A 23,286-nucleotide genomic window follows, 5' to 3' on the forward strand; every position below is an offset into this window, starting at 1 on the left:
TACTAAGCGCACGCCTAAATATTTTACCAACATATTAAATACTGTTCATAAGAAGTCTGTCCTCAACAGCCAATTGTCGTTTCTGTCAAGCCCTGTGCCTCCACCACAAGAAACAATTCGACATCTCCTGATGATCTGTCTCCCGACGCGCACAATAAGACAACGGTACATCCCTCATGCATCAAGAGATGATCCACTGATGGAAGAACAAACGTGGTGGTGTAGGCTCATAGGAGATGACAGAACCAGTTGGCAAATAGCCACAGCAAAAATACTAGAATACATTGCGACCGATCTACTAAAAGACAAGTAATGACTCGATGGACACGCTGTCGCATAACTACCACAGTCAACAAGCCCAATCGACACAAACTTAAGTCAGCTAACCATTGGGACAAGTCTTGAGACACACGAAGAGACATTTATATTGTAAAAATCTTATTTTTGATTAAACAATAAAAAATAAAAAAAATCTCCTAAATGATGTGCCAACTCCTTTTCAATGCACTTACGTCATTGGAGATAAGAGTCCTCTTCTTCCTTGCAACTTGGAGCCAGATGGTAAACGTGTGAGGTGAGAGCCTGGTGACGAAAAGTGAAGTAAAATCACCACGGTGGGCTCTAGTATAGCATTTGTATGTTGTTTAATAGGGGCATTAAGAAATACTAATTTTTCATTTTTCCTGCCACAGGACTTCCATTAAGGTTCTCCTTGCTTGATTGGTATTGACATTGTCTGACTCCAATAGCCCCTCGGCCTGGGCTTTAGTAGGGATCCCTTTGACTGGTCCAGTGTGAAGGTTGTAGCAGGGCAAGATAGAGGATAACACTGAAAGAGCCTGTACGCTTTCTTACTGCACAGTCTTACCTCTCCAAAAACAGAGTCCACACTGGTGCACCTTTGCCCCAACTGCAGCTATTGCACTTGCAGTCACACTTCCGTACACTTTGTGGATTTATGAACTTGTGCCTAACATTGCTGAGATTTGGTTGGATCCCAAAATAAAGTGAATTGACTGAGTAACTTGATTGAATGAGTGATAATTTAGACATGCTTGTGGAGAGCAAAAGGGTGCTTGCTCCCACCTTTGAAATAAATTGAATTTGATGAGGAGCATTACAAGGGTGATTTTTGATCCCCCACCCTTGTACCTGCACCTCCTTGCTCCCCACCTCTCCACTCCCCACCTTCTAACAACCCTAAACCCACACACCGAAAATACAAAAATTCAGTGACCAAATAAAGGTAATTGTAACCACAACATACCATTTTGTTCCAGGCCTCTGTTGTATAACTCTGGTTCGGCAATCCACAGAGATATAGTGCCAGTGTCAGTGTACTTTCAATTATCACAATCCCAGCTGTTACCAGATGCAAATCATGATATATAAAATATTCCCAGTTTGCTGTGCACAATCAAGTTGACAAAGAACAATTACCCATTCTGGTGCCTAGTCATCTTGTACACTAGGTGTGCTTTCTCACAGGTGTGATCATAAATTGCAAATTGAATTAAGGAAATCCTGGGGGGAAAGAGCCATTGATGCATTGCCATATTGGAATACCCAGTGTCAAAAAGCACCCCTTCCTAGCCGCTCATCTCTTGGCTGGTGCAGTTAGGCATTGTGAGAACAGTAGCTACAGGCACAGCAGATGCAAATACTCACAATTCGCAGTGTATAATGAATAACCATAAGGTGGGTCAAGGTCTGCAGTTGTATTGTTTCTTCGAGCACCGTCTTAAGTACAGCCATCAAGGCCTGGTGCCTTAATGCAGGGCTTTAAAAAAAAAAATAGTCCGTCTGGTATGGAATTGTCCATGTGAAGAAGTGTGAACACCTTGCAAGAGATCCAAGGTGGTACTGGGAAGTTATCTACAGAGCAGAGGGGAGCTCCTGCCCACTGCAGCCCAAACCCAAATTTGAAATAGGAGGATGAAAAACTAAAAAAGAGAGTCAAAGCATGAAAGAAATTGAAATGATATTTCCCTAAAAGTACCAACACTATTAAAGTGTCTAGGAGTGAATTATCAGGAAGTGCAGTGCAATAAAGTGCAAGAAAGCAGAGAAAGATGCGTTGGTTGTCACGCTAAATTACATTCACATTGCATCCTACTACTCTTTGTAAGGATCTTCGCCGCTTCAAGCACGTCTGTTTCTGTTATTCTGTTTGTGGATTTAGCTTTGGGTCCATATTGCCTTTTATTACAAAAACAGCAAAATAAAACACATAAAATAAAAAAGGCATGCGCTGGTAAGCAGCTAGTTTTTAAATTTGCCATATAGCAGGGCCATTAACGCCATGAGATTACCTGCAGCAAAATAATGCAATGTGCTAAGCAAGTGTTAAGGATACATCTGCTCACTCTGCTTCGACATCATGCTGCATTGCCCACCACACCATTGTTATATTGTGAAGTACATACGAGCATCCGTTTATTTTAATTTTGCAGTTCTATAGTAAATAAAATAAAATACAAAATACAAGGCCAATTCCTACCAGCATTGGCAAAGCCAATAGTTTTTGCGTTTACTACTGTTCAGAGTGCACGCAGGAGAGTGCAAAGTTTCAACGAAGGATGTGATAAGGTGTGCAAGAGCATGAGAAAGGGGAATAGAGCAAGGGAGGAAGTGATTGAGAGTGGGTGCCATCGAAGATGAGGAAGAGGAAATATGAGTGAGAAAGGTTGATAGTAAGAAGAGGGGAAGAGATAAAGTTGGAGAGTAAGAGAGGAAGGATGAGCGGGGATAGAGAGTGGGGGTGGGTTGGGTTGTAGAGAGAATTGGGTTGGCGTAGAGAACTGGGTGAATGGGGGTAGAGAGGGTGAGGGTAGGTAGAGTGGGGGTAGAGAGAGTGGAGGTTGGTTGGGGGAGAGAGCGGGGGTAAGGTAGGCAGAGGTAGATAGTGGGGGTAGGGTGGTTGGGGTAGAGAGTGTGTGGGTAGGGTATGGTAGGGATAGTCAGAATAGCAGTAGGGTGGGTGGGGGCGATATCATGGAGGTAGGTTAATTGGTTCTGAAAAGAGGGACTCAGGGTAGGGTGGGTGGGTATATAGTGGGTGTAAGGTGGAGGGTAGAGATTGGGGGTACGGTGGGTGGGGTTAGAGAGTGAAGGTAGTGTGGATGGGTGGGAGAAGAGAGAGTGGAGGTAGAGTGGCTCGGGTGAAGAGAGTGGAGGCAGGGTAGATGGGGATAGAGAAAGTGAAGGTAGGGTGGATGGGGTAGAGAAAGTGTTGGTATTGTGTGTGACTGTAGGTAGAGAGAGTGCAGATAGGGTGGGTGGGGGTAGAAAGAATGTAGGTAGAGTGGATGGGCTACAGAGAGTTGGGGGGTATGGTGGGTGAGTGAGGGTAGGGAGTGTGGGCAGGGTGGGTGTAGGTAGAGAGAGTGGGGTGGTTGAGGGCAGAGAGAGGTGGGTGGGTGGGGTATAGCGTTGGGGTAGAGAGAGTAGGGGTAGAGGTAGAGAGAATGGGGGAGGTTTGGTGTTGGTAGAGAGAGCAGATGTTGGGTCGGGGTAGAGCGAGCATGGGTAGGGTGGGTGGGGGAAGAGAGCATGGAGGTAGGGTTGTTAGTTGGGGAAAGAGACTGGGAGTAGGGCTGGTGGGGTTAGAGAGTGGAGTATGGTAGGTGGGGAGAGTGGAAGTTGGGTGGATGTGTGGGAGTAGAGGGAGTGGGAGCTGGGTGGGTGGTGCTAGAGAGAGTGGTGGTATGGTAGGTGGGTGACGTAAGAGGGAGTGATGGTAGGGTTGGGTAGAGAGTGGCGGTAGGGTGTGTGGGTGAGGTTAGAGTGATGGTAGGGTGGGGGTAGAGAGTGGTGGTAGGGTGTGTGGGTGAGGTTAGAGAGAGTGGTGGTAGGGTGCATGGGTGGAGGTAGAGAGAGCACAGTTAGGGCAGGGTAGAGAGGCAAGGTAAGGTGGGTGGGGGTAAAGAGAGTGGGGGGTATGTTGGGTGAGGGTAGAGAGAGTGGGGGTAGGGTGGGTGGGTGTAGGCAGAGAGTGGAGATGGGGTGGGTGGGGGATAGAGAGTGGGGTTCGGGTGGGTGGGGATACAGAGAGTGGAGGTAAGGTGTGTGTAGAGAGAGTGCAGGTAGATTGGGTAGGTTTGAGAGAGTGGGCGGTATGGTGGGTGAGTGAGGGTTGAGAGTGTGGGTAGGGTGTGGTGTACATGAGCGCAATACAAATAAAATATATCATAGGGTGGGTGTAGGTAGAGAGAGTGGGGTGGGTGGAGGCAGAGAGAGGTGGGCGGGTTGGGGTAGAGAATGGGGTAGAGAGAGTAGGGGTCGAGGTAGAGAGAGTGGGGAGGTTGATTGTGGGTAGAGAGAGCAGAGGTTGGGTAAGGGTAGAGAGAGCGGGGGTTGGGTGGGTGGGGAAAGAGCATGGAGGTAGGGTTGTTGGTTGGGGAAAGAGACTGGGAGTAGGGTTGGTGGGGTATGGTATGTGGGGTAGAGAGTGGAGGTAGGGTGGATATGTGGGAGTAGAGAGAGTGGTGGTAGAGTGTGTGGGGGTGGTTAGAGAGAGGGGTGGTAGGGTGCCAGGGTGGGGGTAGAGAGAGTGGACGTAGGTTGGGGTAGAGAGGTGTGATCGGGTGGGTGGGGGCAGAGAGAGCGGGGGTATGGTGGGTGAGACTAGAGAGAGTGGGGGTAGGGTGGGTGTAAGTAGAGAGTGGCGGTGGGGGTATAGAGAGTGGGGTTAGGGTGAGTAAGGGTATAGAGACTGGGGTTAGGGTGGGTGGGGATAGAGAGAGTGAAGGTTGGGTGACTGTGTGGATTAGCGAGAGTGTAGATAGGCTCGTTGGGTGGGGTTAGGGAGTGAAGGTGGAGTGTATCTGTGGGGTTAGAGAGTGTGGGGTAGGGAGGGTGGGGGGTAGAGAACGTGGGGTAGGATGGGGTGAGGGTAGAGACAGTGGCGGTTGGTAAAGAGTGTGTATAGGATGGGTGGGGTTAGAGAGTGGAGGTAGGGTGGGTGGGGGTAGGATGAGCCGCCAGTGTTGATGGGCAACTAGGTGACACCACTTGCCTTTACCATAATGGAAGATACGGCCAGGCGCAACTGGCTTGTAAGGCGGGTGCTGCAGGAGCACTTTTCATGCCCCAGAATGTAAGCCATAAAACAGGAATATTCAACTGTTGACAGACAATATGGAGGCAGATGCTGGGTGTCGCCCTTCGGCAAAATGCCCCTTTCGCCTGCAAATGTTGAAAACAGTGACCGACTGCTCAGTGATGGTCCCGTGCTCCCTTATCGCAGACTGCTCATCTGCGGCACTCTTCCTTGTTATAAATTGATACCTGTGTGACATTTGACATTGGCCTGATTTTACCGGAACGAGAATAAAATGTTATTCGCAGTCGCGCTGACATAAACCTTGGCACTACTACTAGCAGCTCCCCCGCTGAATCTCAATTATTTTGGAATAAACATAATCTCCCTTGTTCACTTTCTTGGAATTTGTCTTATTCTGCCGCTTTTCCCCGCTTCACATAACAGGAGCGCAGTTAAAAAATTCCTTTCCCAGTCCATTTCCCCATCCATTATTTATTCCGTGTCAGAGGAGCGCAGGGACTTTTCCCAGGTGTTAGTGAGTGTCTGCAATCTCTTTTCTGTCCTCTGCCGATCTGCCTGCCGCCGTAGTCGTGCTTTTACTTGTGTTAACCTGTTGATCCCTGCCCGGTGAAAGTGGGGCACAGGAATTCCTCAAATGTATTTTAAAGTTATTCTGAGGAAGTACTTGCCTTGCCTGCAGTCTTCATTTGTGATGCTCCACACTGCTCCCCCGGGCGGTTCGCTGCACTTTGTTTTCTTAGACTGCAGTGCTTTGTCGACCTCAGACTCCTCTGAGCCCTGCTCTTCACTGCCTTCAAACGAGCTCTGTGAGGCCGCATGTCCTGCTGGGTTGCTACATTGGCCTAGCCGTTTCTTCACTCAGTCAGCCCCAAATGTTTCCAGAGCCGCTTTGCCCATGCCAGCTGCTGGGCATCCATCGTTTGGCTCCCTGACATCCCACTCTTCTGTAAGTGACCATTTTCTTTTACTTCAGTCTCCCGCTCCGCTGGGCTCAGCTCCTCGATCGTCACCCTGTGCACCTGTCAGGTTACCAGCTGTTGTGGGGGTGTCTCATACCCCCCAACTGATGGTCCGTGAGCCCCCAGATCCCCCTCTGACAAAGACTCACACGGAGATGTCTTGCAGGCTCGGACTCCCCGGTCACACTGCACGACTCGGGCACGCCCCCTTTATTTAAAGGCACGCGGCGGAGTGCAACATCACTCCGCCGCGTGCCGAAACCCTTAAAGGGGCAGCACCACACTTCTCCTTTTTCATGAGGACAAACAACTACACACATAAACTAACATAATCACAATGAACTCAAAACCTTAACCATATTAAATCACACAACTGTACCCCACCAAACCACTTTATTCACAGCCACCCCCAGGACCTCCACCCCCCCACGCCTGGCAGATCCTGCATGGGTCGGACACAGTCATTGCTCCAACATATAGTCAGTGAGGCGAACAGTTTCCCTCGCCCTGTCCTCAGGGGCTACCTCCTGCTCGCCTCGGGGGCGGGATTTCCACTGGTCGCCTGTGTGCTGACAGGAGACTGAGGGAGGGGCTCAGCATCCCCACCCTCGTCAGGTATGTCCACACTGTCTTTATCCTTTTTTTTAAATTTACATCATTTATACCGCGCAACCTTGAACCCATAGGCGTTAGAGTGAAAACTTAGACAGGAACATCAACAAAAAACACAGAGAGAGGGATCATAGTGTAGGGCCAAGGAACAAACGTCAAAGCGGGATCTATGCAAAGAGCCAAGTCTTCAATTTCTTCTTGAAGCTAGTAAGCAATGTGTGACCCCGCAGATCTGATGGAAGCGCATTCCAGGCTGCTGGGGCTGCAGTAAAGAAAGCTCCCTTTTCCATCTTTCCAGATTTGCTTCTAGGAATATTCATTAGGTTCAGGAAGCTAGATCTAAGTGAGCGGCTGTTCAATTTCTTCGAAATTAGAACTTGAAGGTAATTCGGCTTAAACCAAGCTTGCGATTCATGGTTATTGTTAGTAGCCGAAACTGGATTCGGGATGCCATGGGGAGCCAATGCAGAGACCTTCTTGCTTGAGAAACGTGATTGCAGCGGGTCAATCCAACTACTATTCGTATACATCCCCATTCTGCACCACTTGAAGTCTATACGTGATATTTTTTCTACATCCAATGAGAAGGCTGCCACAGTAATCCATCTTTGATCCCATAATAGCTCTAGCCAGAGTCTCAGCATTAGCTTGAGTGATGAAAGGGCGCAAGTGGGCGAGCAATTTAATAAAGTAGATAGCGGATGAAACCAGACTTTTCACATGAGCTTACATGTCTAGATGTTGGTCAAATATTACACTTAGGGCCTCGTTACAAGTGTGGCGGTCCGGAAACAATGGTGCCGATAAGCTTACTGACAACCTTGTTTACTGACTGCCACACTATGAGTCTGCCTGCAGGGGCCGCTATGCCCGACAGGTCTGACCTTGCCGGGTTTAGCAGCCCTGGCAGGCAGAGTTGCCATGGAAGCACTGGCACTGTCAGCAACAGTACTGGTGCTTCCTAGTCCCCATTCCCATGCAGCCCTCTAGGACGCCATGGGAATGGGATTTACATTTTCCAGCGCCTGACTTCCCGGGCCTCCGGGACTTGTAATGTCCCGGTGGCACCGAGAAGCTAGGTGCCGGAAACTGTGTTACAAGGCCGGCGGCAATGCTCCGGTCGCACCAGCGGGTTACCGCCAACCTTGTAAGGTAATGAGGCCCAATGTGTCTTGTATCAGGCAAAGGGAACGGTGTATTTCGTATTTCTTTATTTGTATAGCGCGCCTAACTCAAAGGTATCTAGGTGCATATCTTGGGTTACAGAGACAGATATTACAAAGTACATGAAAACGCATGATACAGGGGAAGCAGTAAAACATATATACAGTACAGGATAAATAGAATCTGGGTGAGGAACATAGATGAAGTCATCTACAGTCATATTTACAGTGGTTTGTCAGATGTCATCACCATGTCCATGACAAGTACTGTAAAGATGCAATTTGAAGTGAAACATTCGTAAGAGTTCCTATACAACAGCAAACATTGCTGATAAACATTTGCGTATTTACCTCCTGCATTCTAGAACATATATGAGGGTTTGTGGTCAGCAAAGTTTAACGCACATACACCTGCAGAAAAATGCGGATGAAGCACACAAAATTCCATAGATTTGAAACATTACCCAGCGGAATAGTAATTAATATCAACTTTGAAATATGTCTTTGATTTAATCTCAGAAACATCATCCTTCAACATAACAGAAACATTCACTAAATACAAATATCCCTGTAGTAAGACAACATTGAAAATATAGATATACTATTTCATTAGATCTATACACCTCAATGTAAATTATCCAGAGCACATCATAGGAAAAGCAATCAGAAATGGCGGGGTTTAGGGATACAGTACATCCTTGTACATTTTGGAGAAACGTTATATTTTAAGGCTTTGTGTTTTGAGGTCAGGAGAGCAATACATACTGGCAGGCCGATAAGTTCACTGCAGTGTAGCTTTGTGATATTGGACTAGCCATAAAGTCTGGTATCTTCTGTTTCACAGGAAGATATATTGCAAGCCCCTGTCTTCCCCAGGGAGGGAAGCAAACAGCAGTGCAAATGGATCCCTTATGTAGCAGCCGCATCATTCTGGGTAAACAGCAGAGAATGAACTCTTGTGCTCCCTGCACGGATATATATTTTGGGATTTGGGTTTGCTGGGGATGAAAGCAATCAGCACTGGGGGGATAAAGGGTTCGCAGTATGGCCAGTCGGTGGAAGTTACTACATTCATCTGTGGATCACACCTGCTTCTTAATGGAGGCAGACATGCTGCGCCCAATGTTCAGACGTGTATCAACTACTCTTTTGAAATGCTCTGCGTCAAACAATAATCCAGGAAGTGTGTGTGTGTGTGTTGAGGGAGGTGACAGTCAGGAGCGTGAGCTAGTGCTTTAAATAATTTGAACATCAAAGGTGAACACAGAAGATTAATATCAAAAGGACAACTATACAGGAGATTTATAAACAAGAAGAAAATGTTCCATTTTGATATACAACAGATGCATGCAATCATGAATTAGCGGCCTATTTGAAGGTAATACTGTGGGGAAAAGTCCCAGCTTGAACCATCATTGCACATTGATTTTGAAATATAACGTTTTTCTATAGCGCTTTATGACAGATTAGTGATACTTCAGCCTTGGGAGGATAAAGGACTGAGTCATCCCAGTAGGGATTCAGACTTCAAGCACTTAGCTTACTCACCTATATAATTTGCTTCATGCATCACTGACAATTCAGTTATCAGAACCATTTGGTTTGCATTGCTCTTATAGACATTGGGCCTCATTACAAGTGTGGCGGTCCGGAAATAAGGGTTCTAGTAGCAATGTACTGATTCCCTTTCCGGACCACACTACAAGTCTGCCTGCAGGGGCCGTTGCGCCCGGCAGGTCTGATCTGTGATGCTCTCCTAGTTGGTGCAAATAGCAATAGCCTAAGGAAACTCCAAATACTACAGAACGATGCTGTGTGTGTCATTTGTGACATTCCCAGAAGAGACCATTTTACACAGGCCAGACAGGGACTACACTTGCTGAGCGTAGCAGCCAGAATCCGCTATAAAGCACTGTCAGTAGCCCATAAATGTGTGTTCGGTAATGCTCCAGTATATTTGAAGCAGAATTTAAAAAGTACTTCTCAGAGCGTCAGCCCCGCTCAGGATCAGGAGGCTTACTGCAATGCCCAGCGCCAAAAGAGCAAGAGGCCTTGGGCGTTGTTTTATCGTTCTGACAACCTTGCACTGGAACTCACATCCAGTAAATCTACATCTGGAAGCAAACTACCCAAAGTTTAGGAAACAACTGAAGATCTTCCTGTTTGAATACATTTCTTGTTCTGAGCTCCCATGATTTCTACTTTTTTCTTTTTTCTCTCTCTGGGTGTCCCGTCTTTTTCTTGTTGTTGTGTGTTTTTGTAGAACCCTGTTGCCTGTAGGCTTTTTGGCGCTTCATAAATAAATAAATGTGTGCAGCAGAAGATGCATGTTTATCCAGATAGAGTGTTTGAGTGGGGTGACCCATTGCTGAGGATGCTGATACTTAGGGGTTGAAAGTGAGCAGTGGGAAGTGAGAGGAGAATTAGTCAAATAGTAGGAATTGGAAGCTGGGAAGACAGTGTTGGTGGAAGAGTCATCGGGTGTGATGGATGGAGATGATGTGAATCTAGTAGGGCAGAGTAATAGTAGAGATGGTGAATTCAAGAGGTAGAGGACGTGGCATTGGAGATTTGAGAGGCTTTGACGCAGGAAGAGAGTAGGTGTTCTGATGTCTCCACCTATTCCAGTCAATCGAGGAGAGTGAATGAAGGATAGTTTGGAGTCATGTAGGGCCGCCAAAGTGGCAGTGTCAGATGGAGAAATCCATGTTTCAGTGATAGCAAGAAGGTCTAGGGGAGGAGAGTTGGAGTGAAATTAGTCGGTGATAAAGCAAGTTTTGTTGCATACAGACTGAGCATTCCAGAGTGCAATGCTCAGAGGTGAGGTGGATAGGTGCTAGAGGAGGTGTGGTTAGCTTGACGGCTTTGTTTGTTGGAAGAATGTGGAAGAGAGATGCAATAGTGGAAGTTTCGAGTTGTGAGTCTTATAATAGGGATAGGAAATGTGGAAATTGATTGATTTATTTATTTATTTATTTATAGAGCGCTTTACACCAAGGCACATGTTGTAGCATGGTTGGAGAAAGCATAGGGAGGTGAGTAGGAGGAGCAGCAGGAGAAGCAGCAGTGAATGCATTATAGGTCAGTAGCAGTGTGGCGAGACAGTACAGTAATTAGGAAGCAAGGGGCACTCCTAGGTGCATGTGTATGCCAATAGTTGTTTTAGTGGAGTGTTTGTGTGCTGTGTGCAAAGCATTTTTTGTGGCACGATGATATCATATGATATGATAGTTTATTTATATAGAGCTTATACAAAATGTGTTTCAAAGCACTTCAAGGCAAGGGAGGCAACAAGGGAAAATACAGTGACATTCTTACATGGCCATGAACAATAAGAATGTGAAATTAACTATCGTACTCGGGCTGGCGACATTTAAGATAGAGCAGGAGCTAAGAAATAGATAAGGGAGGGAGGGGATGAGTGGGAAGAAAATGGAAAGAGACAGGCGACTACCGTACTAGGCCTGACGACATTTCTGGTAGACCGAGAGATTAACAAAAGGTGAGGGAGAGGGGTGTAGAAAGGGAGGGGAGGAACAAAACATGTGGCAAACGGGATAGCAGGGAACACAGAATGAAATAGAGAAGGATTAAGTAGCAACCTTTAGCTCTGTTTTCCCTTTGCTCTGGACAGCTGGGTGAATGGAGGCCAAAAGGACAGTGCTTATATACCCAAGGTAAATCGGAGGTACGAGCTATATCCTGCACTTTAGTGCTGTGTGCAATAAGCTGTATAAAATCCAACAGATTTGGTTAAGTTTAGCAAAAAACAGCTGGACAATTAGAAAATAGCATTTACTTGTCACCCCAAGACCACCACAAGACCACCATGGCTAAAAGAAACATCATGTACCTTAGATGACGTGTCCCTTCAGTGGGTTGGATGCCATCAACACTGGTTCTGCCCAGTCTGCGGGTTTGGAGGGCCAGCATTTAGCTACCGATTGCTGGTTTCAACGCTGCTGCAAATAACGATTGCGCCTGAATCAGGCTTCCTGCTTGTCAGCCTCATCACTGCTCAGACCATGACTCCAGTGCTCAGTGATCCGAGGTGTGTGGAAGGAGAGTCGAAAGATCCCTTATCATTTTCAGAGTTCTAACTGAGTTTCTCAGACAGACACGCCTCCATTCCCAATGGATATTCTCACCATGCCACTGACTGACTCACACATGTACAAAATGGTGGGATGCTGGCTCCAATGCGCTGTGCTGTGGTGTCACAGCTTAAAGTTTAAATCAAGATGAGCCCATGGAAGGCATTGGGTTTGCGAGCAGCCTAGTATTGTAGCACACCACTGTGTTCATAATGCCATGCCGCATCACAGAGCAGATCAAGAACACAGAACCTGTTTCTGAACCTTCAACAAACTGCATCAGTGCAGGACCACGGTTGGATCAGAGAACTCCCCAGACACATTTTTCCTTATCTCAGATCTAAGAATATCCCAGAGAATTCCAGCACTGCGTACAATGTCATGGTGACCAAAGCCCCCAACACTTATGGAAAACATCATTTTGCTGGGAAACGTAAACCCGCCTGAATGGGATAGCAGTGATATTCCCATCTTTCCCTGCACAATAAAATTCCTTTGTTTACTGATGTGATATGGTCTGTAATCTGAAGTGAGGATAGGGGATGTGGAGCTGTGACAATCAACTTCCGGGTCACCAGTGGTCCGGGAATGAATATGGTTTTCTAAACCATCATTCAGCCCTACACCTCTAGTACACCAGAAAGGATCCAAACAGATTGGGAACACAAGGAAATTATAAACCTCCTTGTCAACGTTTGGCAATGTGGACGGAACAGCAGACTTATCTCCGAAAGGTTGTGGATAGTTGTTTAGTTTCAACACAGTGAAAATACAATTATTACCCAATGATAAAAGGGACTGTCCAGTCATGGTTGTATTAAAATATCTACTTTATTATTCTATGACAAGACTGGAGGCGAGCATTATGCTTCATCTTCATTTATTCTACTCTTCAGCAGTTTCAACAAAACACATATAAAAAACCATGAAAAGTGTATAACAAAACTTTTCTCCTTTCAAAACTACAAAATCCATGAGTCTCTGTAGTCCATGCTCTTTCCACTAGTCACAATCCACTTCCTGTGCTTGGACTCCTCCTCTTCTTTTACTGCTCTTCATGCAGATAAGTGCCATTTCTTTCCCTCTCCGTATGGCAGTAGCAAAATGACTGTGTGGGAGTGGAAAGTACCATTATAAGAGAGCATTAACCCTTTTAGAATGGCAGCATAATGTTCGCATGAGTTGTGAATGTGAGAGAATATGTTTATACATTGATAGAGTTGTGGAAACTAATTGTGGTTATGGACGCACATTCGCGCTGGTTCAGGCTTTTTCATTCGACCCCGCTGAGAGGGATAGTCTCGGAATCCCTTAGGTAGATTTGTTTTTCCTTTGGAAGATTCTTGGGCCGCGAGGCTGATGGCCGCGTGCTGTATTTCCAGCACCCCTGGGGTTCCCAGTCAGCCCGCAGGCAACGGTCGAGGCTGTACTCGCAGGGCCTGGCCCCCTCCCTTGGGAAAGAGGAGCCGGCGCCCCCGAGCCTCGCAGCGTAACAAGGTATTTCGGCACGGACGTGTGCCGGCAGCCCCCACCCGCAGGTGGGCGGAGCTAGCCTGAGCGGACCATGGAGCTCTTCGCTCCTAGCACCTAGCCCCCACCTGCGGTTGGGAGGAGTTAAGCGTGAGGAGTCACGTAGTGCTTCGTAGCAGTGCCAGCCACATTTACTCACGCACTGCTTCGAATCGCTCGTTAGAGCATTTCAATACAATTACAATCCCTGATTTATACGAACTTCGGCATCAGATTTCAGCGGTCATTCAGATCGCACGCGCCGTGTTTATTTAAAACACCCACATAAATCTCAAGAATCCTTCGAGCTCAAGAGCATTGTGGAGCAAGGGACTGTGGTTTCCCCCGACACTGTGGATTGCAGTAGATTGGCACAGCGAGAGCGAGGACCCTCTCAGGAGCCAGAAGGCATATATATACAGAGGTGCAGCCACTAAAAAGAAAAAAAAAATATATATAATAAAAGACAGTAACATCAAGAGAGAGCAGCGGGCGTGCTAAGACACCTGTTTCAGGTATATTGGGCACACAGCACACCAGAAAATGTCAGAATTCGAGTGGAGTGAGGAGGAGCAGTCCCAAGACCTCGCTGCCAGCTTTAAGCAAGTGCTGGGTAGCTCTCTTATTGATGCAGTGGCAGAAGGGGTGAGACCCCTTCAGGAGAGGCTGGAGACACTGGAAGCCATGCTTTCGCAGCCAGATAAAAGCACCAAAGTCTGTAAGCGCACGCCCACGGAACCCTTGAAAGAGGGACATAAGGGGAGTAAGCTAGCCCTCAAGAGGAAAGCCTCTGACAACCCACGGGGCTCTTTGGAAGAGGCGGTAGAAAAGGCCTCAGAGGTGCCTGACGCTTTCGCGAAGCTCAAAGAAGCTTATCTGCAAAGGCAGGCTGTGCCAGAATTCATGACCCCCACTCCAGGGGATGACAACATCGGAGAGGACCCTGGCTCGGAAGAGGAGCCGGCAGAGGACCAATCCTCACAAGAGGAAGAGGAGGCCGAGGATGAGGACTGGGCGAGACCCAGTGGCAGAAAGAGAGCACAGAAGGAAAAGCACCTCCTAGAAGAGCAGGGCGATATGTTCGACCCGGACAGCATCCGCAACCCGAGGTTCACCGCCCCCGGGTGGCACAGTATATGGCAGCAAGACTATGCAAACCGCTAGACAAAGAGGTGAGGCAATGTCTACGAGCGGAGTGCCCGCGACCAGACTTGCCAGGGAAAGTGGCGAAAGCCCCCAAGCTCGACCCAAAAATGTTGACCTTCGTGTCAAAGACGAGCAAGGACTCCCGCAAGGGTATTGATAGATCCTGGAAAAGCTGCCAGGAAAAGGTATTAGACTTGGCAGGGCCTCTTGCCAAAATTATGGACCTCGCAGAGAGGGCAAAGGACACAGGAGAAGAAGTTGACCCTGAGGCCCTCGCAGGGTGGGCTCAGGGAGCAGTCTGTCTTCTCGGGAACGCAAATTGTGCCATCGCGTCGGAAAGAAGAAAGGGTTTATTACTCAAGATAGATTCGAAGCTCAGCGATTTATCATCGTACGAAGTGGGGGAAGGAGCCCAGGGCCTCCTGTTCGGAGAGACCTTTGGGAAGGAGATGGGCCGGTTTGTCGGAACATACGCTTCACTAGAAAAAGCACAAGCGTCGATCTGCAAAATTTTCCCCAGCAGAGTTTTTGGAGGGACCAGCCGCTTCAGGGGTCGTGCAGCCGTTCGTAATCAAGGAGGCAGAAGACCCCAGAACCCCAGAGCGCAATACTGGGAGAACAAAAGCCAAGATACCTTCTTCCCGTCCAGAGGAAGATTCCCGAGGGGCCGTGGGTCCAGAGGATCAGGACGAGGTCAAGGATTTACACCAGGTGAGAGCGATTCAGTATCCTCCAGTAGTGGGGAGGACGTGCATATTTTTAGAGAATTGGTGCGAGATTTCAAGCGATTCTTGGATATTGCAGACCGTCAGAGGTCTACAGATAGATTTCATAGAGGCCCCGGTACAGCGGAGCAGCCCGCAGGGGCAGAAATTAGCGCAAGCAGAACAGGCATGTCTAGACAACGAAATAGCGCAGCTAGTCAGCAAGCAAGCAATAGAGAAATGCATGATATCCCGAAGTTTGTGAGCAATATGTTCCTGGTGCACAGGAAGGAGAAGGTTCGCCCGGTTATAAATCTCATGGGGCTAAACAGCTGGATTATAAATCAGCATTTCAAGATGGTGGGAGTCCATCAGCTCAGAGACCCCCTAAGAGAAGGAGACTGGCTGACGCGTCTAGATTTGAAAGACGCTTACCTTACAATACCTGTGCTCGAGGAGTACAGACCATTCCTAGCTTTTCGCTGGAAAAAGAAATTCTGGCAATTCAAGACAATGCCATTCGGGCTTGCCTCGGCACCCTGGGCATTCATGAAGCTGATGAAGCCAGTAGCAGCTGCAATCAGAGAGAAGGGCGTCAGACTGATCATATACCTAGACGATCTTTACTCATGGCAGAAGATCGGGAGGTGCTGGTGTACAAGACAAGATGGGTGCAGGATCTTCTGTCTTAACTAGGATTCCTAGTGAACACAGAAAAGTCAGATGCCACACCAGCGCAAAGGTTAGACTTCCTAGGATTTGTCCTAGGTACCAGGAAGGCGACTTTGGAACTTCCAGCTCGGAAGATGAGAGACATCAAGAGAGAGATCAGGGTATGCTTAGAAAAGCAGCAAGTGTCTCTCAGAACATTAGCAAGAATAGTAGGGCTACTAGCAGCTTCAATCCAGGCCATATTTCCTGGCCCACTGCACTACCGAGCGCTGCAGCGATTGAAAATAAAGCATCTGCAGCAAGGTCTGAAGTACCATCAAATGGTACCTCTAGATCAAGACTCCATTACAGAGCTACAATGGTGGTTAAAGAATATGGATGCCTGGAATGGGCGAGCTATATTTGGAGACAAGCTAGATCTGATAATAGAATCAGACGCCAGCCGGAATGGCTGGGGAGCCAGATGTGGGTCTCTTCAGACCGGAGGCAAGTGAAGCGAAGAAGAGCTTCGTCTGCACATAAACTGTTTGGAGCTGCTTGCAGGGTCGTTCGCAATCAAGGCCTTCACAAAAGAAAGAGTAAGGTCTTGTGTCCTGCTGAAGATGGACAACATTTCAGCATTGCGATACATCAACCACTTAGGTGGTACGAGGTCCAAGATGCTGGCAGAGCTAGCGGAAAATCTGTGGCATTTCTGCCTACGCTCAGGGACATCAGTGACAGCAGATGGACCTTTTCGCTTCCCGGCTCAACGCGGAGAGGAGCCTTTACTACAGCTGGAGGCTGGATCCGGGAGCGCAAGGAATGGATGCGTTCTTACAAGAGAGGACAGGAGGTCCACACTACGCTTTCCCCCCCTTCGTGATGTTGAGCAGAGTGCTGGCGAAATGCCGGAGGGAGAAAGCGGAGTTGGTATTAATAGCGCCTTTATGGAGATCTCAGGTGTGGTTTCCCACTTTAATGGAGCTGGTGTCGGACGTACCCAGAGTTCTCCCCGAAGGAGAGCGACTCCTCACGGACCCAGCTGGTTCGTGTCATCCTGTGAGAGTGAGAGGGACACTCCCGCTAGTCGCGTGCAGGATATCAGGAAGCGTTGGGCGCTGCCAGGAATTTCGGAGCAGGCTGCTCCATGGCTGAATCCTGGGCTCCTTCCACTAGGAGGAGCTATGACGCAGCTTGGGCAAAATGGACAAGCTGGTGTAAGAACAGAAGTGTTCATCCCGTTTCAGCATCTGTAGTAGAAATTCTGAACTTTCTAGCGAGTCTGTTGCAGAACGGGGGAGCCTTCCATACGATAGGAGTCTATAGATCAGCAATTTCAGCTGGTCACATGCCAATAGAGGGAGTCCCAGCAGGAGAACATTCTGCAGTAGTGAGGCTCATCAGAGGGGCAAGATTTAAAGTCCCCCCAGAGCCCAGATATAGCACAATGTGGGACGTGGCGGCAGTACTGCGCTTATTAGCAAGTTGGCAGTCAGATAAGTACCTTTCGCTTAAACAATTATCAGGCAAGCTAGCTATGCTACTATGCTTAATTTCCTGCAAAAGGGTATCAGACGTCAGAGCTCTGGAGATTAACAGACGGTCTTTCGGACCGGTGGGCGTCACATTTTCCATTGTCAGAAGGACCAAGACAGGGACCTCTACGGTGCATTATCCATATTTCTCGAACAATGCGAAATGGTGCGTAGCACGATGCATTAAGGAGTACGAGAATAGAACAGCAGAGAATAGAGCAGCAAATACTACTCAGCTATTGATAGTTGATATTGACGCGCAGGAAGCCTTATCACGCAGTGGCATCAGCTACTATCGCAAGATGGGTCAAGGAGGTCATGCAAGCAGCAGGTGTGAATGTGAACGTATGGAGCCCATTCTGTGAGAGGGGCAATGACCTCGTCAGCCGCGAGAGCGGGAGTTCCCTTGAGTGACATTATGCTGGCAGCAGACTGGTCAAGCGATCACACATTTAAAGAATTTTACTTTAAGCCAGCAGAGAGTTTAGCTAGTACGGTGTTAGGGAAGCTTTGAACAAGCATAATGCTTGCCTCCAGTCTTGTCATAGAATAAAGATTACCCCTGCTTTCTGCGTAGGGAGTATTAATTCTATTAAAGACTAGGAGGCGAGCATTAAATTCCCACCCGAGTATTGTATATGTTTAAAATGTCAATGCATTATATGAGTAAGTACAATACGTACGCACCACCCTAAATTCTTCTATTGTTGTTTTTCGTAGGGGAAGATCAGAAGAATAGCTGAAGCCAGTACCATGGCTGAGAGTGTCGGGAGATCAGGAGCACACCGGCAGTTGAGTTGAGTTGTAAAGTTCAGGAGAGCCTTCACACCGTTGGTGAGGATCAGTTAAAGATCATGAGAGACTGTCAGAGCGAGTAAAAGCAGAGGAGGAGTCCAAGCACAGGAAGTGGGTTGTGACTAGTGGAAAGAGCATGGACTACAGAGACTTATGGATTTTGTAGTTTTGAAAGGAGAAAAGTTTTGTTATACACTTTTCATGGTTTTTTATATGTGTTTTGTTGAAACTGCTGAAGAGTAGAATAAATGAAGATGAAGCATAATGCTCGCCTCCTAGTCTTTAATAGAATTAATACTCCCTGCGCAGAAAGCAGGATGATCTTTATTATCACAATAGACAGTTCTAGCAACAATGCACAATATGACCCACCCTGTAAAGAAATGCAGAGGTCAGACAGTTTCAAAGAAGGAAAATCGATGCACTCTGGATAATGACAGGAGGGTAGTCACTATGTTAAATAATCGCAACAGTTCAATGGTTACTTGGCTTTAGCACAAAGGGAGCAATGGGTCTTAAGATGTTTCCAGGGGCTTTCCCGGAAGGACCAGAGGGACATAACCACAGGGTATCTTGTGCTGTAGGTGTTCTTGGTGCTCAACAGGGTTGAGTTGGCTTCAGGGCACTTTGCAGGCTTTTGCGCCAGAGTTCAAGATGCGAGACAGCTGCAGGTATCAGGTGACAAGACAGTTCAATGAGTGAAGCTGAATGAACTCAGGAGGATAGCTCAGCGGCAGTGTGCTCGCCTTGGAAGCAAGACGACACGGAGCAACACAGGTTCGATCCCCGGGTCCGTGCTTAGAAACCTCTGGGTATTAAGTGTGTTATAAATAACCTATCATATCATCTGCAGGCTGGCCTACAAGACGGCTCAGGTCAGGAATTGTCTCAGTACTGGTCACCATTTCATAAGCACTGGTGGAGATGTCTCCGATGTATTTAAGCAACTACAGTGCAACAACGATCAGTGTTGCAGTCGGTTGCAGCTCGAGGAACTCAACTGACTCAAAAGTGTTCTTTAGGCAGATGTTGGTAGATGCTCGTTGAGGCATTTCTCTTAGCTTCTTCACTGGGCTTGTGTCATTCTTTAAGGTGGACGGCCCAAAGTTGAGGAGTGTGTTGCAGGCAGCTGCCTTGTCCTTGGTTTCGGGTTCAAAGACTCTATGACACTTCTCACTTAGGAAGCTTTCTGCAGAGGCTAGCAGGGCATGCTGTGCGCTGGCTGTGTACCGGTTTTGGAGCTGCTGGAGGGCACCCTGGATTCGGTACCTCGTCTGTTCCCTGGGAGATGTATAGGGGAGGGATCTTGCTTTCCTCTTTCTTGAAGGTCCTGGACTTTCTACACTAGCGGAAGATGTAAGGCAGACTGTACCTTCAGACAGGGTCCAATGATGAATTCTTCCTTCTGCTTTTAGTGAAGTCTTCAGATGATCTGCCAAAAGAGGGGCTCAGGCCTATTTTAAAGCGAAATGGCCCACAGGGATTGGTGTAGTATCTTAATGAACCAATCCTGGGCCCCCACCAACAATCTCCTGCATGCGTGAGGTCATAACCAAAGTGCTTTGCAACAGAAAAGATAAAGGGGTGAAAACATGTAATACCAAGTCCCACCTATCTTCCTGTCTGTTGTGGATCAAAGGGTCTCTCTAGTTAATGGGGCTCTATGTGGTTCCTGATTAAAGCAGCAGGTCTCCCTTGAACCTGCAGTGAGAATAGACTCTCTGGCTCTGCTAAACCACATACTCAGACCTTATGAATGGGGTCCCCCTGCAGGGTTGACTGCTGTAAATAGGCAGTCCCAGACACGACAGCTCACTGTCAATTGATACTGAGGATAGAAGCTGGCTTCAGGTTGACACAGTTGCATATGAAATGTAGTTGGGGTTTCCGGTCTCCTTTTTTAACCCCCGCAGCCAGGCCCCATTTGGGCCTGTTTGAAGTACATTCTATTTGTATGTTAATTGCTGCCACAAGCTGCAGGGCTGAACAAAAGAGCAGGGCAGATCCACCCACAGAGCCTTTTTTTGTTAATTAGGCTGGCCATGGCAATGGGAAGGTTTGGCCCTCCCCCTTCTGAAGATGCATCGTGTACTCCTCCTGCCATATCCCAACTAAATATGAAGGGGGGACTGCATCTGTAGGCTGTGTCCACCCAGAGTACACAGGTGTATGCGTATGTCACGTGGTAGGCATAGAAAAAAGGGGTTAGGATTAGCCCCACACATTTTTTTCCAGATGATGATCTACCATCTTTCAATTTAATTTACAATTTCAAAAAAGCCCAGACAAGCCCACACCCATTGTGCGGATGGTTGAATTCCTTGCGTGCCCCCAGCCTCAACATGTGAACCCACCACCCTACTGAGGGTCTGGTTCATCATCAAAGTGACATTACCAGCTGAGGCCATCTGCATTTTCATGCTGGAAGTCATGCTTGTGCTGGATATCCATATCTAATCCCTGTAGGGATATGGCCCAATGCAAAAGCTTAGGGTTCTCCCATTGCATGACCATTAACCATTGGATAGTGAAGTGTGACCCAAAGATGTAGGGTTTCAGCTTCTTTACTGCCCACATGACTGCGTAAGCCTCTTTTTCAATGACGGCCCAGTTCCTTTGCAGTTTTTGTCTATCACCTGCTAATGTAGGCAACAGGCTGCTCTACCCCTTGAGAGTTCAGCTGCGTTTACACTGCTCCAACCCCAAAATCACAGGCTTCTGCCTGGATAATGAATTCCTGGCCATAGTCTGGCACTTTCAGAATTGAGGCCCTGCACAATCCATCCTTTAAATCCTGAAAGGAGTTTTCACAGGCAGGGTTCTAAGTTAACTTCTTTGGCATTTTCTTGGAAGTTACATCATTCAGGGGCAATGGTCCCATACCCCTGAATAACCAGTGAAATGACCAGTGGAATAACCATTGGAAACCAAATGAGACCTAGAAAGGCTCTCACCTGTGTCTGTGTAGTGGGGATTTCCCAATCCTTCCCAGCCTGTACCTTCGCTTCAAAAGGTTGTTTCTTACCTCCACCGACCAGGCGGCCTAGCTAAGTCATTGTGCCCTGCATGATCTGGTACTTTGTGGCCTTGATAGTGAGACCTGCACTCTGCAGGGTTTCAAGCACTTATTTTAGGTGGAATAAGGGATGTTCCCAGGTTTGGCTGAACACAGCAATGTCGTCTAAATAGGCGACAATGAGGTTTTACAGTCCAGCCAAAACCTGGTTAACCATCCTCTGAAAAGTGGCAGGGGCATTCTTCAATCTGAAGGGCTTGAAAGTGAACTGATAATGTCCTTCTGTGGTTCAGATTTCTGAACTCCCTCTCGCTCCATCTGTCAAGGCTACCTGCCAGTACCCTGCCGTGAGGTCAAAGGTACTCATGCACCGATTGTGATTTGAAACATGGTTGAATTAGCTGTAACTCATCATAGATAAAATTCCCATTTGGGATATGAGCAGACTCACTATGTGTACATAAGGGTTTAACAGTTGTATATCTCCCTGAATATCTGGAGAGAACTCAGTTAAGTATCTTTTACACAGATTTATTGTTTATTAATAGAACATGGTTTACTGGACTTGTGAGAGGAATGTATAGGCTGTTTAGATCATGTTTGGTAACACTCATTTTATTTACTTGTATTTTTGTCACTGCATTAGATCTATGTGAAAACACAATTTGTTTTACTTCTAGGTGACCACAGGATACAATTGCGTGATAACGTCATCACACACACGAGCGTGATGATGTCTGCATGCACCTAAACAAATAGCGGCCATTTTGAAATGCTGATGCCTTATGCGGATCAGCATTTCCTGAGGACAATCGGATCCTAGTGATCATTCATCTGATAACAGGTAAATTAGCTGAATTTGGCACTATTTAGTATGTGCATCCCAGGGTGCAGCATATTTATTCTTTGGGACAAGCCAACAAGACATCACTAAAAGCATTATTTTAAACATTTTCAGACTATCAAATCTTATTAAGAAGACAGTTGATGAGACAACTTTCTTGCTTTGAACCACAAATAAGCACAACAGGGGTGAGTGCTTATGTACTATTTGATATTTTAAACATATAATATGTGAATAGCTACCATAAAATAAACATCTTTTTTCTCTTCTCTTTTCTGTCTTTTGTTTTTTCCTTTAGACCCTGTCAAATCAGGACTGTCATTTCTGAGAATATACATTTTCTTGATACATTAAGAACTCTGAGCACAATAACCTCCTGATGACCCACTGGAGATAAAGTGGAGACACATGTGTTGAGGTTGTAAATGATTGAAAGAGGTTACCAATTAGTGAAAAATACATTTATTTTCATGAAACTCTTCATTTTTCCTATGATTAAAATAAATAAGAAGCTGAGACTATAAATCAGTGAAGAAACAAATTTATATTTTTTGAATAGTGATTGAGTATCTGTTTTTTGAAAAGTGATTGATTTTGTGTACACTGGATAAAAACAGTTGGAGCAACTTTACTCATGTGTACTGACAATTTAGACAATGGTGTAAAATATGTATTATTTCATCATAATCAATGAATTCAATTAAAGACTATGTAGTTCACCCTTCTGAATCTATAGTGATCATTTGAATCACATAAGCGGGTGCAATTTGAATTACCCCCTTGTAAACATTTTCCTTTGTGAAAATTGGGCAGCCGCAATATTGGGACATTCTTTCACGACAGTGGATTACAAATTAACAACAAACAGATTCACCAATTAGGTTGACTTTTGTCTGCATTTTCATTTTACCAAGTACTGATGTACTTGGCAGCAACAAGCTTGTCAATGAGATCATCTGCCTGAGGAATGGGGTGAGCATTTGTCTTCATGACAGAATTATCCTCTCTCCACTCCACACAAAAGCGAACTTCATTCTTCGCAACACTGGTCTTTTTAGGGACCAGTACCACTGGGCTAGCCCAAGGGCTGTGGAATGGCTCTATCACTCCTATGGACAACATCTTAGAAACATCCACCTTGATGGTATCCTTGACCTTATCGGACATCCTAGTGAATCCTACTCTTCACC

The 23,286-nt window shown here is 46.8% G+C and overlaps 1 long non-coding RNA gene across 2 annotated transcripts in view; it reads left to right on the forward strand.

Annotated features, from left to right (window-relative positions):
* The window catches only part of LOC138491883 (uncharacterized), a 112,329-nt gene extending 89,520 nt beyond the window's left edge, over window positions 1-22,809 (forward strand). For both annotated transcript variants that reach the window (XR_011276101.1, XR_011276102.1), the window contains exons 2-4: window positions 21,933-22,096; window positions 22,211-22,284; window positions 22,395-22,809. This is a non-coding gene — a long non-coding RNA (uncharacterized lncRNA). The remainder of the gene's footprint in view (window positions 1-21,932; window positions 22,097-22,210; window positions 22,285-22,394) is intronic.
* Window positions 22,810-23,286: the final 477 nt, after the last annotated feature.

The sequence above is a fragment of the Ambystoma mexicanum genome, chromosome 10 (assembly GCF_040938575.1).
Source record: "Ambystoma mexicanum isolate Mex_15411 chromosome 10, UKY_AmexF1_1, whole genome shotgun sequence".
Lineage (NCBI taxonomy): Eukaryota > Metazoa > Chordata > Amphibia > Caudata > Ambystomatidae > Ambystoma > Ambystoma mexicanum.